This window comes from Paralichthys olivaceus, chromosome 6, assembly GCF_024713975.1.
Source record: "Paralichthys olivaceus isolate ysfri-2021 chromosome 6, ASM2471397v2, whole genome shotgun sequence".
NCBI classification, from domain to species: Eukaryota; Metazoa; Chordata; class Actinopteri; order Pleuronectiformes; family Paralichthyidae; genus Paralichthys; species Paralichthys olivaceus.
Genome location: NC_091098.1, coordinates 16,264,316 through 16,282,065, shown reverse-complemented (window position 1 = coordinate 16,282,065; position 17,750 = coordinate 16,264,316). Strand labels below are relative to the sequence as shown.

Here is a 17,750-nt window from a genome sequence, read left to right as displayed (position 1 = left end):
GTGCGTCGTCTGCGCAGCGCCATGGATCACCTGATGTTCTGGCTATAGTGCATCAGTTTCTTATGAGGCTCTGGTTCTGAGGGTGTTACAGTGACTACTTTTACGTCTGGATATTTTAACATACAATATGGAACAAGATTAAAAACACATGGCTGAGTCTGGTCTTTACATAACCCAAATCAGTTTAGAAACACAATTTGATCCAAATAAAGATGATCATCCTGGCTGTGAATATATTTCTGACATGCTTCTGCTCCAGCTGCCTCTTATTTCTCACTCTCGCTCCACTTTCATAAACATCCTTGCAGAAAATAGAGGAGGTGAGGCAGAGAAGTGGCATGAGGAAGTTACAAATATATGATAAGCTGACAGAGAACTGACAGTGAGACATGATTGACAGGAGAGGAAGATGCAGGGATGTGGCGAATAGAGTGGGATATAAGGAAGATTGGATACTGATAGTGTTTATGGGGCAGAGAGAGGAATACATTCAAAGAAACAAATGTGTGGTCACTGATTACTTGCTCCCAGAATGGTTCTCAAATGTATTTTTATTGGGGCCACAGGCTGATGAATACCAGAATGAAATGTTACAACATCATCCGTTTAATCGATAAATGCTTTTGGTCGTCTGCTCGCACCAGCAATCACAGGTACACAGATGTGTGACAAAGAGATGGAGAGAACGAAAGGAGAGATACAAAATCAGAGGCAGACGTTGATGTGAGCCTGTGTTTAGAGTTATTAATGAAGATTGAAAATGTTTAAAATGTTGTACGCATTTGTGTAAGTATATCATTACAAATCGACTTTTGTGAAATGTCATTTAGGAAACATTTGCAGCCTCCCTCCAGCCACATGCTGCACACACGCTCCAATAAATAAAGCAACAGTGTAGATCTTCTCCTCATGTATATTTCTTAACTATGAATTGCAGCATTGGCTGAATCACATTATAGCTTTCTGAAAATGAGACAATTTAACTCTGTGTTTGTGCACTTGTACTTCTATCTTTGTGAGGACATTAGTGGAGCTTGAGTTTGAGGCCTGAGTCTAGGTTATTGATTAAGATTCTTGTTACGGACAGCATCAAGAGGGTATTCACAAGTATAAAAGTCACATGTCTTGTAATGTTATGGGGATTCCGATTTATTGTCACAGTCACAATGTGGGGACTCATCTCTCATCTGGAACAAAAAGCTGATCCCTATGTGGATAACCATTTCCTGTCTATTGCTATATGTTCAACAAGTCCACCAACCTATAAATGACAATGCAGACATGATAGGACATATATAGACTGGACCATATAAATACCTGGTTGAGGTCATAGAACACGCATGACAGGAAGCTAGAATCTTGTTTACGTGTGTGGACATAAATGTGTGTTTGCTTTTGGAAAATTACTACTTAGATAGTTTTCTTCCATCCATTAGGACATACTGATTTAGTAAAGGTGGCAGGTTATGAAGGAAAGAGAGATGCAACAAAGATCATGGAGAACATCTTGATCACTATTGCCCCATGAGGAGCAATGTAGGGGATAAAGCACTTCTCTGCAAACCACGTGGATTCTCAATTTATCAAACTCATCGGTTACTTAAGGTGTTTTTCTGAAAGCGCTCCTTACAATAACCTGGAGCTCAAGGCCACTTCATCAATTGTCTCAAGAACATGAAACGCAGAGTCATACTCAAAAATGCAGTCAGCTTTTATGTTTCCATACCTCCCAACGTCTTTATGTGTCCCTGTGCACCTTTAACACACACTCACCCCTTCCCTGCATTTCTCTCACTCACTTCCTTTATCGCTTCTACCGATAAGCCCCCCAGGCCATGGGAGTAATGTCAAAGCTCCTGTCCAGAGAATCGGACAGAGAGAGAGAGAGAGAGAGAGAGAGAGAGAGAGAGAGAGGACAACCAGCAGAAATAAAAAGTACAGTATGTGTCCTGCAAAGTCGATCTCTTTTTCATTTGCCACCTCCTGTAGCTTTGTGTGATGAGAAGAGAACAAGAGCAAATGAAAAAAAAGAATGGGCATGAGAGAGACAAACACCTAGACATTGGAAAAGAGAGGGGGGAAACAGAAACAACGCTACAGGGGATAAATAAAAATAAATAAAAAGCATGTGTCCTATAAAAAGGGTTCTGTATTTCATTGGCCATCTCCTGTAGCTGTGTGTGGTGTGCTGAGGCCCAGGGGGGGACGAGTAGCCACTCTAAATGTGTGTAACCCACATAAAGAAATTGTTTCTGGGAGATCGGGCCCCGTAAATTCATTCCTAGCCGCCAGCCCCATTCTTATCCCACCTCCCAAAGGTGAGCTATAACATCCAAACACATATTTTTTAGATTCTCTGTCCACACACACACACACACACACACACACACACACACACACACCATCCCTCCCCCACAGACATACATCTTTCAGCAGCAACTCGTTTTATTTATATGCAATTTTTACTCAGGATGCACCGTCATATTGCGCACATATTTTTACACACACACACACACACCACGTACACACACACACACGACTTTGCTCCCAAATGGTTTCTGTGGGACAGTAACGGTGACAGCTACAAAAACATGGGTACCTGCTGTGGAACAGCGACAGAGAGAAACAGCTGCAGATACTGCGCTCACAGCTCCAGGATTACCTTAGCCTGAACAAACTCCATTACTGCCTCTATTACCCAGGTATACACAGCCCAGGAAAAAGCACTTTGCAGAGCTGCTGTTTACCCAGCACCTCTGTGCCCCACACACTGTTTCCCTTGACTACAGAGCAAAGTCGGGGTGAAGAGAGAGGAGAGAGTTGCATGGGAGGAAAACCTGAAGTCAGTCTGTCAGATATTCCCGTTCTCTTTGCAGTATGGTGCAGAAACTATAAATTGGTTAATTTAGTAATCAAACATTTTGATTAAAATGTTCTACCTATCATCCTAAATGGCCTAACTAGTAATTTAAGAGATTCTGCATAACAGTTGGTGAATAAAGTATTCAAAAATAACCAGTTACATCCATATAGTATTATTTTGAATGTTGTTTTGAACGGTTGGCCACAGGATTTTCAAACACAACTTTAACTGAATAATTGTTTATTTCCTTTATCAAACTAAAATGCCAAATATCTTATGGTTCCAGGTAAATCAATTTGAGGATTTGCTTTTCTTTGTTGGACCATTATTTGGACAAAACAAGCATTTCAAATTATTTAGTGAAATAAAGCCTGTAATAGCTGAAACTATCAAACAAATGATCCAGAATAAAATAATTTTTCTAGTTGCAATTTTAAATTAATTGTTTTTGTTATGTTCGTCGATCAAACATATTGATTCAATTAAAAAGTGTATTTGAATTGTGATTCTGCCATTTCTCATTATCTTTGACACTGTCTACAAATAATAATTACATTTACTGAGAATAATAAGCACTAGGTGATACAATAGTTCAGATCAGGAACAGACATTGATGGCAGTGCTCTCCTTTGACTAATGACGGTATGTGATAGGGCAGCGGTGAGTGATGCTTTGTGTGTGTGTGTGTGTGTGTGCATGTTTACGCACAAGTGATTTCCAAGGCTATACAGTATGTGATTGCAGTGCCAGTGATACAACGCTGAAAGGCTTGTGCAAAACAGCAAGTGGATGAGAAGAAGGTTAATAAGGGACAGAATGAGCAGGAGCATGAGTGAGTATGTGCTCCTGTGTGTGAAACTGCATAGTAAGAGAGTGTGTGTGGGTATGTCCGAGGTGAGTGATGAACTGCCATGTATTTGAGTTGAGAGCCATCCATCACCCTCATCAGTGACTCTGGGGTCTTGTTGCTACATGTTTCCCTTCATTTACACTGTTAATGGCCATCTCTCTTCGCCAAACTTGCAGTCTCACTGTTGGTCTCTCTCTAAATTAAAAATGTTCTTTTTTCGAAGCTAAGCAATCACTTCACTGATAAAATGCACCTCGGCACAGAGGTCTATGCATCAGTAAGTGAATGAATCCCTGGCTGTAATGCTGCAGCCGTTCAGTGCAGATCCCGACAGTTTTCTGCTCAGATCAGTCTGCTGCTGCTGCTAAGAGCCGTTAGATTCAGTTCAGCACAAAATGGATCCAAGCTCCTTTTACCAGTTCATAACTCAGCAGCAAAACATTTACGACAGTCTTATCACATAATCAACATGTGTTTGGTTTTTGAAACATACTTGGAATCATGGCTATGGTGTGTTAGGCAGTAACACATTACTTAGTAACAGTAATGTGATTACTTTTGTCAGTAACAAGTAGCTTATTACATTATAATTTGAAATTACATTACAGTTATTAAGATCAGTTTCGCTCTAAATTGTAAGGAGTTGATATCAGTTCTTGTGATGTGTGTGTGTTATAATAAGCCTCTACCAAAGAATGAGAAATAAGTAAGTTTAAAAATGTACATGCTGTGTGTCGTTAGCTGTGGTGACACCCATAGAGAGCTGTGCAGCCACTGAGGCTAAGCTAACTGCTGGATGGTCTGTAGAATGCTCCACATACAGCTGCCTCCTGGATAAACCACACTCTCTTTTTCTGTTTCTGCACATGTTAAAGGCACCTGTGATGGAGCTGAGTAACAAAAGCAAAATAATGACTAATGTAATGTAAGTAATTACTTTTTCAAAGAGTAATAGGTAACTAGTAATTGATTACAGTTTTCAACCAGCTTGCTGAACACTGCAAGTGAGGGGAGCTCAACTGCTAAAGACGCGACTGAAAAGTGCTAATGTCACTCAGTGATTTGTTCAGTTGGAAGATTCAGTGCTAACAATTTGCTGGTGCATGAACCATTGTCATCTTTGTTTCACTGTCATGACAGTAATGAAGTACACAATTGTCAAAACAGGCTGTGAAAGGTGCAGAGTTGAACCGCTTCAGTCTCTTTCAGAAAAGACAATAACTTCTCCTCAACGTTTTGTCCGTCTTCACTGCATCAAGTAAAGGCCTTAGTGGAGGCTGCAGTATCAAGAAAGCTAAATTCATGGGGGGGGCACGTGAATTACCAGTGCTATAGCCAACCTGCTCAGACATTCTGTAACATATTAAGAAAGTAATTTAATCTGTGGATTTTTGTGCAGTTACAAATTCTGCTAATGAGTGGTGTCACTTTCAGCAGTGGTTATAAACACACCCACACACAGACGCTGTAGCTTTGGTGGCATCGGAGCTGACTCATTATGGCAAAGAGGAACCAGAAGTCGGAGACACACACACACACACACACACACACACACACGCACACGCACACGCACTCACACTCACACTCACACAACCCTCCAGCTCTGGCAGCTTTCTTCATCAACAACAACTCCACAGCTATCACTGTGGTCATTAGGCCAGCATAATCAGGCCTGGCATTGAGTATGTGTGTGTGTGTCCTATCCCTGCTCTCCTGAGGCGTGTGTGTGACTCTTGCCTTGGTCATTCCTTAAGCAATGGTGAGGAGTAAATAATGGTAGAGAGCAAATGACGTCTGAAAGGCTGTGACATGAGAACTGCTGAGACACTGATGAACTGAGCCACTGTTGACAGAGTATTATGATGGTAATAAACTCATTCTCTCACTCTGCCTTCTTTCCTTCAATATATTTCTTTTGCCAGTGTGTAGCTCTGGGCCAGTCCTCGTGGCTGCCTGTGTTTGTCTGTGTATGCCCTTTTATCTTGTAGTCTTTGATTATGTTCTTATAAGTGAAACCACTAGCTATTTTATGGCTGCCTCATTAGGCTGTCAGACAAGCCCACGGCATATGCAATTACATCTAATTATGCAATTATGAATTCAGTATGAAGCTTTATATACTGAGGATGTTTGCGCTGGAGCACATGCACAGCAGTAATTAGTGCAGTTTGTGCGTGGCTGTCGTGTATGTGAAGCTCCCTAATGGCAGTGATAATAAAGAAGATGGAGAAATACGAATGCACAAACATACACGTGTTACATACACATGTCAACATAGCACACCGTGGTGAATATTGTCCCCGATGAGGCTACACACGATCAGTGCTGTAAAGATGACACTTGGTAGTCAACTTTGTCCAAATGTCGTAAAAAATTTAATATTCAAACTTTAATGACCATTAGATTCCAAATGTATAATCTATAAGCACAAAATAATTTTTGAAGTGATTTGCCTTTTCTGACTCAAGCAGAGTCCACTCTCAAAGTCACCTTTCAACCCAACCTCAGAGGCCACTGACTATCGTCTGATGAACAATTAGACCTTGGGGGTAACGGCCATTATTTTGGGGCTTCTGGTGTCGACAGTGGATACCCAGGCCGGGCTTCAGTCTGTTTGCTGTACACTGTTTACAGTCCGCCCGGTTTCGTTACGTTTACATCTTTCTCCCACAAAACACAACTGGTGATACTTTTTCAGGTGTTTTGGGAGGTTGCCCCTGGGGTCTCCCAACAACAGCCAGACACCAACTACTCGCTTTTTTGACATCTTTTATTATTTTTTATTACATAACATTACATTATTATTATTACATAAAATCAATAAACTAAAATCGACACATAACCTCTTTTTGTCAATAGCTCAGTTCAGTTCTCGCCAGTCTCTTCTCCATGTGTTTCTCTCTGCTGCCTTTTTAACCAGGTAAAGTTACAACAGCTATCAGCTGCCCTCATTTGGGTTCTGTTGTCAAGCAAGAAATGAATCTTCCCAACACACTCCACCCAACACTTCAGCATCTTCTAACTGGATCCTTTAGGAAAAACATTGGACATTATCTTAATTTAAATTTAATTTCATTAGGCTTAAAGACATAATGCTTCTGTTACAGCTGCACCAACAGTCCAGTGTAAAAACAGCCTATAGTTTAGTCTCCCTTGCCATTTTGCTGTTGACTGCTTCCTTTGGTACCATCTGGCTCTGGCAATGGATAATAGCTAATGTTGTAATAGCTCTGTGTCCTATGTGGCTACTGTACGACAGTTACCTGGAAATAGGAAGGAGCTAAATAAGGTTAAAGTGTGGTACTGCAGTGTGTTCCCTTTGCACCAATACAACAAACATTACACCACACAATATAATATTGTATTTCTCCAAAGGTTAAAACAAAGTGGATAAAGCAGAGTTACTGACAGTGTGAGAAATACAGTGACAGCCTCTGTTGTGTGAGGCCTTAAAGTACCAGTCAGCCAATCTCATGTGAATCCCATTGTTTCACTGGTGTTCGGGCCCTGTCCCTGACGGCCCTTTTATATCCATTCACTAAAGGTAAGGTCGGGAGGATCTGTCTGGGAAAATGACAGCTAGTAGAGAGAATTACAAATATTTTAAAATATAATAATCTTCACTAAGAGGGGATTTTTGTTGTACTGAGCCGATTTGCTGAGCCGAACATTTCTTCTTCCCATTTTTTGGATCTTGATGTAAAAAACATACATTTATCGTATTGCGAATGAGATCTATGAGTTTGTATAATTTGATACTACTTACTACTTTTTCCTTTTATTTTCCATGATAAGAGCAGCACAGACGTCTGGGTTTGTTTGGCAGTGGCGGAGATGCACACTGATTGCCATTAAAACTTTCCCGGCTCAGAATTTAGCTTTGTGGCGCAACATATGTGCCTCCTACTGGCCAACACTGCATTTTCCAAACACTGTTATTCAATATTACACTGTACAGTCACACACTTGAATTTGTCACTTTGGCTTTGGCGATAAATTACAGTCCGACCATTTACACCTTGTTAAGAAGCTTGAAAATTAATGTCTGGTTCTCCTAATCCATACACTTCTACTCTATAGCATTTCTATTTTTCTACCAGACCTGCTTCACAGCAGCACTTCAATAGATGGAGATAAAAAAAAACCTCAGTGGAAGAGGGGAATGCTACAGTAGGTGGTGTGCTTCAGTGTGTCATGTTTCTCTACAGATCCTATTGAAGTAAGCAGGCGAGGCTGCTAGGCTCCCAGTGTGTGTGCGAGACAGCGCTGACAGTAATACAAGCAGCATCTGGCACCCCCTCCCAGGGATCACATCCTTAAGACGGTTTCTCTTACTAATCCCCTCCTAATATGACTAATATTATGACACTGCCATTAGCCACAGCATTCGGAGGGCACACAGGGAGGAAACCACAGCCATGCACATGGGAAGCAAACATATATCATATTGGGAGGATTTAAGTATTAATCTGGAACATTTTCATATAAATTTAAATATTTTGATGCTCAGTTTCCAACAACCGCAGTCTAGCTTTTACATTCACTATAAGGTATTCTTAACCATGTCTGGCTGTGTCATTTCTAGAGAAATCCATTTAGTGGACAGATAACAACATCTTTATATTTCCACCAGCCGCCATGTTTACAGGACCTTGTTGCTCAGCCAGACTTAGTGTCAGTGCAGACAGGAAACAAGACTTAATCAACAAATGGAGAAAAGGAAAAGCAACAGATGATTATATCAACAGCAGGAAATCAAACCTGATCAATGCAGTGTTCACTTCGCAAAGGATGATGTCACGTCAGAAATATACCCACTTTTTGATCATAGCATATATATTTTGTTCAGTTTTTGTGTGATTAGATTGAAAAACGTCTTCACATGTTCGTGGATAACACATCACTCTTTCACCTCCAGTCAGGATAAGACTCAGGCTGTTTGGCAGAGATGGAGAGAGGCTCTGAATGCAGAACAAGAATTCTAATTTTAAAGCCATGAATTACCAAAAGGCTGCTTTCAATTTGATTGAATCCAGCTTTATTAGCATTCTGCCTGCCTTTACGTGATGAGGCTGAACCGGCCTTGTGTCCTCTCCCAGGCTGCAGCTGTGGCAGAGAGGCGCACAAAGAGGAGCTTAATTTGTGATGCCGATGGCTTTGGGGGATTCGGTCACAAGGAATTACATTGTCAATTATTTTTTATCAATATGTTTTTTTTATCATGTTTTGAACTTTTATCTTACGTAGAAATGTAAGTACTGCTGCCCAAATAAAAAAAACCAATTTATTTCAAATATACTATTAATCTATAGAAGGATCTTTAAGTACATGTACCAATACAAACAGTCAAAACACTCCATTACAGGTATAATTGTGCATTTAAAATATTGCATAAGTAAGAGTAGAGCAATATTATTAGGAAACACTACTGTAGTAATGCAGTAAAATGGCTCAGATATCATTATACATGACTTAATTAGCTTGTTAATACTGATGCAACAATGTGTAAGCAGCATTTGCGGTTCTATTTGGTTGAAGTGGAGCTACTTTCAACTACTTGTACACTGTTAAGTTTAAGTGGTTCCCAATCTGTGGGTCTGGTCCCTCAACAGGTTACAAGATAAATCTAAGGGGACGTGAGATGATGAATGGGAGAGGACAAGACAAACATGTTCTGCTACATGAAGTGTTTTTATTTTAGTACTTTTTATTTGAAGTGGAAACGTCGTATAGAATTCTTGCTTTTTATTTTCCCCTAGAGTTGAAAAGGATGCATGAAAAATCACAATTGTCATGATAAAGCAATAAAGATGGGTGACTATACACATTTTACATAAAATAGATTGGAGGAAGCAGTGAGTATATCAGTATTAATTGGTTATCAGGTGAATCTCCATCATCATGGATATTCAGTGTAACATTCTACACAGAAATTGTTACATCAAGCAGTTTTTGTCATATTGTGATAGAGAGGCCATCTTTACTCTTCTTGCATTTCCTTAAAGTTACAGTGTGTAGAATTTTGTGATATCTAGTGTTGAAATTGCATGTTGCAGCTGAACACTCCTCACCTCACCCTCTCCTTCCAAACATGAAAAAGAATCTGTGGTAGTCTTTAATTGTCATAAAAACTTAAAAGGTGTTTAGTTTGTCCAGTCTGGACTAATGTAAAAAACATGTTAAAAACATGGCGGCCTCCGTAGAGAGGACCCCCTTGATGTAAATATAAAGTATTTAAATATATAGGGCCTTTTCTGGGGTAAAGAAAACTACAATTCATACAATTTAGATGAAACAAACTAGTGAAAACATCATGAGGATTATTTTTACATAAAATTTCTGCCAATAGATCCCTTTCACCTAAATCTTACACACTGGACCTTTAAGTAAATATGTGACGGTGTAAGTAAAGATTTGATGCTGGAGCCGTCAGTCTTTATGAAGCTGCTGCTATAAGAGCTGTAAGGACTGGGGCGCTGTCCCTGGTGCTGACTAGTTTCAGCAGCTACAGTCCCAGACGGAGCTGTCCATGGTACTGCTGGAGTAGTGTGTGTTTGTGTGCATGTGTTTGTTTGTTTGTCTGCGAGTGTGTGTGTGTGTTCGACAGTGTCTTTAAGGACAGATTTGTTCACAGTTGAGACTTCCTGGTGTGGGGAGATAGTTGTCTCAAGAATCTCCTTGACAAAGCATGGTCCTCCTCACCCCCAAAGGTGTTTGGAAAAGAGGAGCTAATGCAATGAGGCATGGCGTGGAGAAAACCCATTTGACGTGGGGTTGTTTGTTCATGGGGAGAGAGAGCGGCGAGGGGAGGGCAGCGGGTCACTGCCAAGGAAGACAAACAAGAAAAAACAAAAAAAGCGATTTCTTAAAAGTGGATAAACAAGGAGGGGGATTTGAGAGGGCAGTGTTGAGCTGTATGTTAAATTATCTGCAGAATGCATGTGAAGCTATGAATCAGAACTCAGTGTATTCCTGCATGTCATCCAAACACATTCTGTTTAAATATTAAATGACTCCTCTCCAACTTGCCCTCTCAGTGCATGTGAATTTGCTAGTAGAGTAATGTGTGAGTATATGTGCATGTGCGTGTCTTGCAACCTCATTAATAGATAATAATCCTGACTGGACAGAGCTGTGCTAATGCACTTGTTGTCCATCCAGCTTTTAGTTGTTTCTCTCATTTTTACACAACTGTGAATACTGAAATGGGAGTTGGGGATAGAGTTGATCTGAGGTTCCTGTGTGTACGTACGTGAGTGATGTGGGTGTGTGTACGTGCAGGGTAAGCCTAGGGGTAAGCTTTTAGAGGTCTGAGCAGGGTGTGAGTGAGAAGGAGAGGACAGATTTGAGCAGTTATCTCTCCCTGCAGACCTCCTGTCCTGCCTGCTCACATACCCCCCCACTACCACCACCACACTCACACACACACACACACAAAAAGATGTATACCATTCCCATCTGTAATCATGTTGAGCATGGCTCTCTCTCTCTCTCTCTCTCTCTCTCTCTCTCTCACACACACACAAACACATCCATTCTGTATGGACACACATCCAGCTAAAACAGAATGCCTGTGCGGACCAAAGTCTGACCGCTCTGTATCTGTTGTGCAGTAACAGCAAAATATCTCAACTGTACCTCCTATTGCTCACCAGAAACAAGCCCTGAGCTGCTAGCAGACAGAACATTGCCCGGGACTGTGGGGTTGATGCTATTTTTACAGCTAGTGTGATGAGGAGTGTGCTGAAGGAAAGTCGAGCTCTCCTCGCTGCCAGATACTTTAATTAGAATGCTTGCACTTCTTGCTGTCTCACCTGCATCGTCTTTGTTGCAGGAATGAATACGTGTTAGATTCATTTAATTTTCTAAATGAAAAGATTTGCTCTCGCTTTGTTACTATTCGAAAGGAGGTTTGCAAGGAAAAGGAATGTCCTGTTACAGTTGCTGGTAGCAACAAAGGCAGGATGGACCCTAACGCAGACAAACACACACACAGATACACAGACACACACACACACACACACACATATACACACACACAGGCGAGATCATGCAGCTGATATACTTTTATAAATGAACAAAAAATATCAAAAATAGGCATGAACAGAGGAAACAAGGGATGATCAGGAAGCTAGAAACAGATGTGTTGGTGTAAACCCAAGTGATTCCTTACAGACAACATGGAAAGAAAACATGAAGGCAGGAAACAAAAAACCCAGAAGATAAATGATTTCAAAATAAAACAGGAAATAACTGCAGAGTCAAGTGGTAAGTCACAAAGATCGTGACACCTTCATCGAGTCAATGGCTGTGTGCATGGTTGTTTGTGTGTTTGTATTAGTGTTTGTGTGTATGCCTGCAATGCTTGTGTGCATGAGTGGAAATCAATGCAGAAAATATAGTGGCAATTACCACAGCAGCATGCAAGAGAACCTAGTGGAACAAACTAACTAATACATGAATAAATAAGCACAGTGAAATGGAGATTCACAGTGTGTGTGTGTGTGTGTGTGTGTGTGTGTGTGTGTGTGTGTGTGTGTGTGTGTGCTTGGACAGTCCTCTGCTGTGCCAGCCAATTAACGAAGTGTGTAAACTGAGCTCATTAAAGAAACACAGCGTTGGCCACACAATAACACACACTTTCATTAAAAGCACACACACACACACACACACACACACATACACACTGTCTCGGTATGAAGTCAGACTCTATCCTATTTGAAGCATATACCATGCATAGGAAGTGAAAACCTTCTTTTCTATTACTCAGCTCAGGTCTACTACAAAGTGTCCTATCTGCTTGTTTGTGGTTTCTGTTGTGTGTATGTCCTTTTTGTGTGTGTGTGAGTGTGTGTGTACGTGTACATGAGTCTGTTGGACAAGCTGTCAAAGATTGATTTAGAGTTTGTTGCTTTGAACCAACTGTCAAGCGCTACCTCACTAACCCTCCGTGTTGAGAGAACAAAAGCTTTTCAAGGTCCACACCTACTAACCATTCCTCTCTATTTCTCTGCGTCTCTGTCTGCTTTCCTCTTTCCATGACTCTCTGCCTCTCAGCTTCTTTTCTTATCTTACACTTATCTATTTCAGTGCGACTTCTCCATTTCTCCAACTATGCCCTTCTTTTCTCAAGTGGTGGATGAATGCGGCTCAAATGCGGGCCCTTCATTTGCTTCACTGGGTGATAATGTTTGCTTTTTTTCATCGGCATTGTGAATAAGTGCTTGGTGCCTGCGTCTCTTAACTTTCTCTGCTCAATGACATAAAATAAGCAGCCAGGAGGCTGAGGTGAAAATACTGTGCTCGATAACCATGATTCATGGAACAATACAGACTATTATAAGCCAACCCAAATAAAGCAAACAGAATATAGTCAACACATAGAGTGTATCTTTTGAGTCAGTTATCATGAACTTACAGTCTAACGCGACTACGAAAGACACATAAAGCACTTCTATAAAATCTGGTACGTTTTTAACATCTATCACACATTTGATGTTGTTGCTTTGGATTATTCACATTTTTTCACAAATTTTATCCATGTCCTGAACAATCCATTTTCATTTTTATAAATCGATACATGTATGAAAAATTGCACACAGGCTTATTTCTAAAATGTTTTCATTTTCATGACAGGTATGGTGCAATGTTGTACTAATTGACATACAGGATTTTAGGGAAGCCCTACAAATAGATATATCACTGTTCTGTATTTTATTCCCAAAAACGTTTTTGGCTTTTATTATTTTCCAAGGTCTGATGGTTGTTTACTCTTCTGGGTAATAAATTAACCATTTAACAGTGAAAATATTCAGAATTAATATAAATAATGAAATGAGTCATTAGTTGTAGTCATGGTTAATCTTCTCCTGCTCCCTTGTACACATGTTTGTGTCAGTGAATGATGTGAATTTGATTTGATCTCACTTCATTATTACAGCAGCTCAACAGATGTAACCCAGTTCATGCATTCATTTTATTTGTGTGCTTGACTACATGCAACATTATTCATGTGTTCAGGTTGAACACATGGCCTACATTCATATGTTGACACAAATACATACATACACTGATACACACAGGAGCTATAAGTTCATACAGAGGACTGACGCATTCCTTTTGTTAAACCTTTTGAAAACCAACATCTGTGTGTGCTGGTGTTGTGGAATGGGGTCAGATTGTGGGTCTGTGTGCATATCTTTGTTTTCTTTTATTATTTTCTGTGTGTGCAAAGGCTGATAATGTGCTGAGTGAAGGATTAGGAGGATAGGGAAATGAAGCTGCTGTGTCCAAATTTCATCACAGATTCTGGTTGGTTATGCAATCCTGTGCAGCCAGTTACACCTCTGTAAATTACTGCTGATACAAAATGTGATTTTCTCCACTGTTCTGCTCAACTGAGAGAAATATTTATTTTTCTTTACGTCAGCATCTTTGAAGCTGTATGCCAGAAATGGTCAACCTCGCACTCACTGTAGATACATAAAACAATTCAGCAGTACATACATTTACAACAAAGGAGTGGAAAGCCAAGCCAAAAAGCTAAGTCCTCATCCAACAGATGGCGGATTTAACTATAAGCTACATACTGAATTGCTGAAGGGGACTGTAAGAATTGTGTCATGTTGAAAAGCCTAACTGCAAACTGGTAATCAAAGACCCAAGAGCAAATTCTCCCCCAAGGCCAACGTTCATGTATTCACATACGCTTATGCAGCAGTATAGCCTGCGGGCCACCCACAGCTCCAACTGTACCCAGCATGCAGCAGGACCGATCAGGGAAATAGAGAAAATAAAATGCTCAGTGTCCTCTAGGAGATGGAGGTTCAAAAAAGCATGCAAGGCCTACGTGCACTTATGTCATTCATCCATCCATTCATCCATCCATTTCCAGTTGAGCTCCCGTGGAAGCCTCTGCTACATGACAGTGGGAGTTGCCAGAATGGAGGGCTGCGGGGCTTGGTGCAGTGCCAGTAGAGCCAGGTGGTGGGAATCTGTTGGAGATTAAACTGCTCGGTGACCAGCTACCCACCTCACCCTGGCCCTGACAGACGTGGCACCCCTGGCTGACTGACCGGCGTGGCAGGTGTCAGGGGTGCGGGTGGCAGGTCAAAGCTTGCCCTTATCTCCTTTTTCCTGGCTCAAGAGAGTTGTGGATGTGGGAGGTCGTTGACCAGTGATTAATACTTGTAGTACTAGTATTCCATGGCAGTGCAACTTCCCTGGACTAAAATAAATCCGATTTTAATCACATGAGGGGATGACATTAGATAGTTCTGCAAAATACATGATTATGTTCAGTCATGTTTTTGCTCAGTGCTAAACTGTCTTTTACATTTACTTCAATTGTTAGGAGGCAATCTGTGGTCCCTGGCGTCAAAGTCAGATCCCCTCACTGATATAGATTTCTACATCTTCCATAATCTTTAAGGAATAATTTAGACTGTATACAAACATCGACCATCACTCTTAAATCTGACTTTGAGATTGAAGTGTGTTGTTTTTCTGTCAAATAACTGAAAGACAAGCTGTGTTTTCACAGGGATTGATGATCCAATCTTTCCATTTAACTCCACAGGAATAATATGCTTTATTTTCTAAATTGTTGAAGTAATTATTTTGACAGCAGCCTGTAATAACACCACAAAATAATTATGTTTTGTATATTACCAACAACATTGCTTAATGCGAAATAGCTTCATTGTAGCGGGCCACTATTTCTGAGCAGCTTTCAGCTTTCAACAAAAGTGTTTTTTAGTCAGTGGTCTTACTTAGCTTAAGTTTCCCCAACACTGAATTTAAATAGCACAGCAGAATCCTAAATGACTGTAATTCATAGGAACACTGGGATGTTTATTTCCTCCAAGATACAACCCAATATGGGGTGAGAATGTGTTTAAGCAACCAATTCAGACCTTATTCTGTGTTTATGTGCATCCATTCAAACCTGGGATAAACAAAATAGTCCAGTGAATATGCTGACACTCAGAGAGTCGCACCATTTCAAGCTTTTCTTAATACCGTCTCATGGGCACAAAGCTCTATTGAGAAAAATAGGAATCTGAGTGAGTGATCTTGAGAAGAATGAAGAGGGATCCTACTTTTCTTTGTAACTAATAGGTTTTTATTCAAGGACTCTCCATTTTTCCCAGTGCTGTATCTCTTTCCTCTCTCCGCCTGTGTTGCTATTGCTCTTGTGTGCTGGATCAAATCTATGGAATTCACTGGAGAGCTGCAGACCATTACCCGCTCTGGTCTGGCTGTGTTAAAGGTCACGTATGAGAGGATCCCATACACTGGTCTCAGGTGTCAATACAGGCCGCCTCCCACAGCTTGGATTAAGAGGCAAGGAGATGAAGACTGCTTTCGTCTGTCAGTAACAGTCTGTATCGCAGTCAGGGGTGGGGTGTGTGTGTGTGTGTGTGTGTGTTAAACTTGACATCTGAATTGTCACATGCTAAATTGGTGCAAATGGATGTGCATGCATGCATTGTGTATGTTTTATTTTTTGGAAAAGCTCAACAGGAATCTCTCTCTCTCTCTCTCTCTCTCTCTCTCTCTCTCTCTCTCTCTCTCACACACACACACACACACACACACTCCCTACGGCCTGGTGAAAAATCCCCCTCACTGCATCCAGTGAGTTTTTACCATACCAGTTTTTAAGCAGAATAGCAGCCTGCTCTTGTGATTCTTGTCTCCACGATCACTTGATTGTTTTGTCCACTGTTGTTTCTGATGTAATCTTGTCTGTGAGATCGCACCCTACAGCAAACAACAGCTGCTAGATAGTCAAACCAGTGAGTGGGCACACTATCATTAATTGGCACCACAGGAAATTTGGTATCGAACTCAAATCCTTTTGCACCAGCGCATAAACACAACACATGTGGAGTTGGGAAAAAAACAAACATATTTTTCGCCAACTGTTCAGCAGCTAAACCTCAGACCCTTTCAATCATGCTGGTAAATAGTGAGTGAACAAATCTTTGCCACTGAGTGTGGAACTTTCTTGTGAATGACGTGGCTGTGGCTCTTATTGACTGTTTTCAGTGAGCAAAGTATCGTCTGATTCATTGAACCAATCACCTGCCAGATTCCAGCATGAATGAGCTGTGTCTGCCTATCAACAGATCAATAGCCTCCATTGATTATCAAGAAGAAAAGGATATTGTTTGGCTACTTAGTTTTATAAAGCTTTTTTTGTTCCAGTGTCTGGATATTATGCACTCGTGACACTTTTGAAATTACAGGTAGATTTTAGTGCATGATGAAGAGAGTCTCTGTATTTAGGCTACTGTACATAGTTATGTTATGTCACATATATGCAAATGCATGTGACACAATCTAGCTACATCAGCAAAAACAAAAGCTCTCAACTTATTATGCTTAAACAGGCAAATGTGTAATATCAAAGTAAGAACCAGTAATGGAAACTGAAGGATTACAACCTTGAGCAGTGTTGTAAACACATACTGACTGTGGGTGGATTTAAAATAATACTAAAGTACAATCAAGTCAAAAGAATCAATGAGTTCATGTCCATTGAGTCTAAAATTTGATATTTTGGAGGGCGCAGCTTATCACTCAATACCAGCAGAATGTCCATATGGTTTTGATGACCACTTGGTCTGTGAACTAAAAGGTCCACAATGGTCAAAACTCAATCCATGTAAATAACATGGTGTCTGCTGGAGGAAACACTCTGCACTGTACTATGGATTTGGATGTAAGGTTTGAAAGGACATAAAGATTAAAATGATTTATTAAATTGTCGGACCGTGAGACTGCTTAAAAGGGAGATTTGAAAGGTTTTAGTTATATGTGTATACTGTACATTGTACCTGAATTATTTCTATACTGTTTGGTGTTCTTTTTGAAAACGACCACAGTTCAATAAACTGATGCAAATGTGTGTGTTTTCCTTTGTTGTGCCAGTCATCAGTCAGATTCTACACAGTGCCAACATCCTGCAGGCTGAACAGTGGGTGGTAAAATTCATACTCTCTTTTCTACATCCCAGGATTCCCCATGTTA

At 40.6% G+C, this 17,750-nt stretch overlaps 2 protein-coding genes across 2 annotated transcripts in view; one reads left to right on the top strand and one right to left on the bottom strand.

Annotated features, from left to right (window-relative positions):
* The window catches only part of LOC109635179 (chemokine-like protein TAFA-2), a 74,919-nt gene that overhangs the window by 1,298 nt on the left and 55,871 nt on the right, over window positions 1-17,750 (top strand). The window lies entirely within an intron of this gene.
* The window catches only part of LOC109635178 (rho-related GTP-binding protein RhoA-D), a 59,937-nt gene that overhangs the window by 30,726 nt on the left and 11,461 nt on the right, over window positions 1-17,750 (bottom strand). The window lies entirely within an intron of this gene.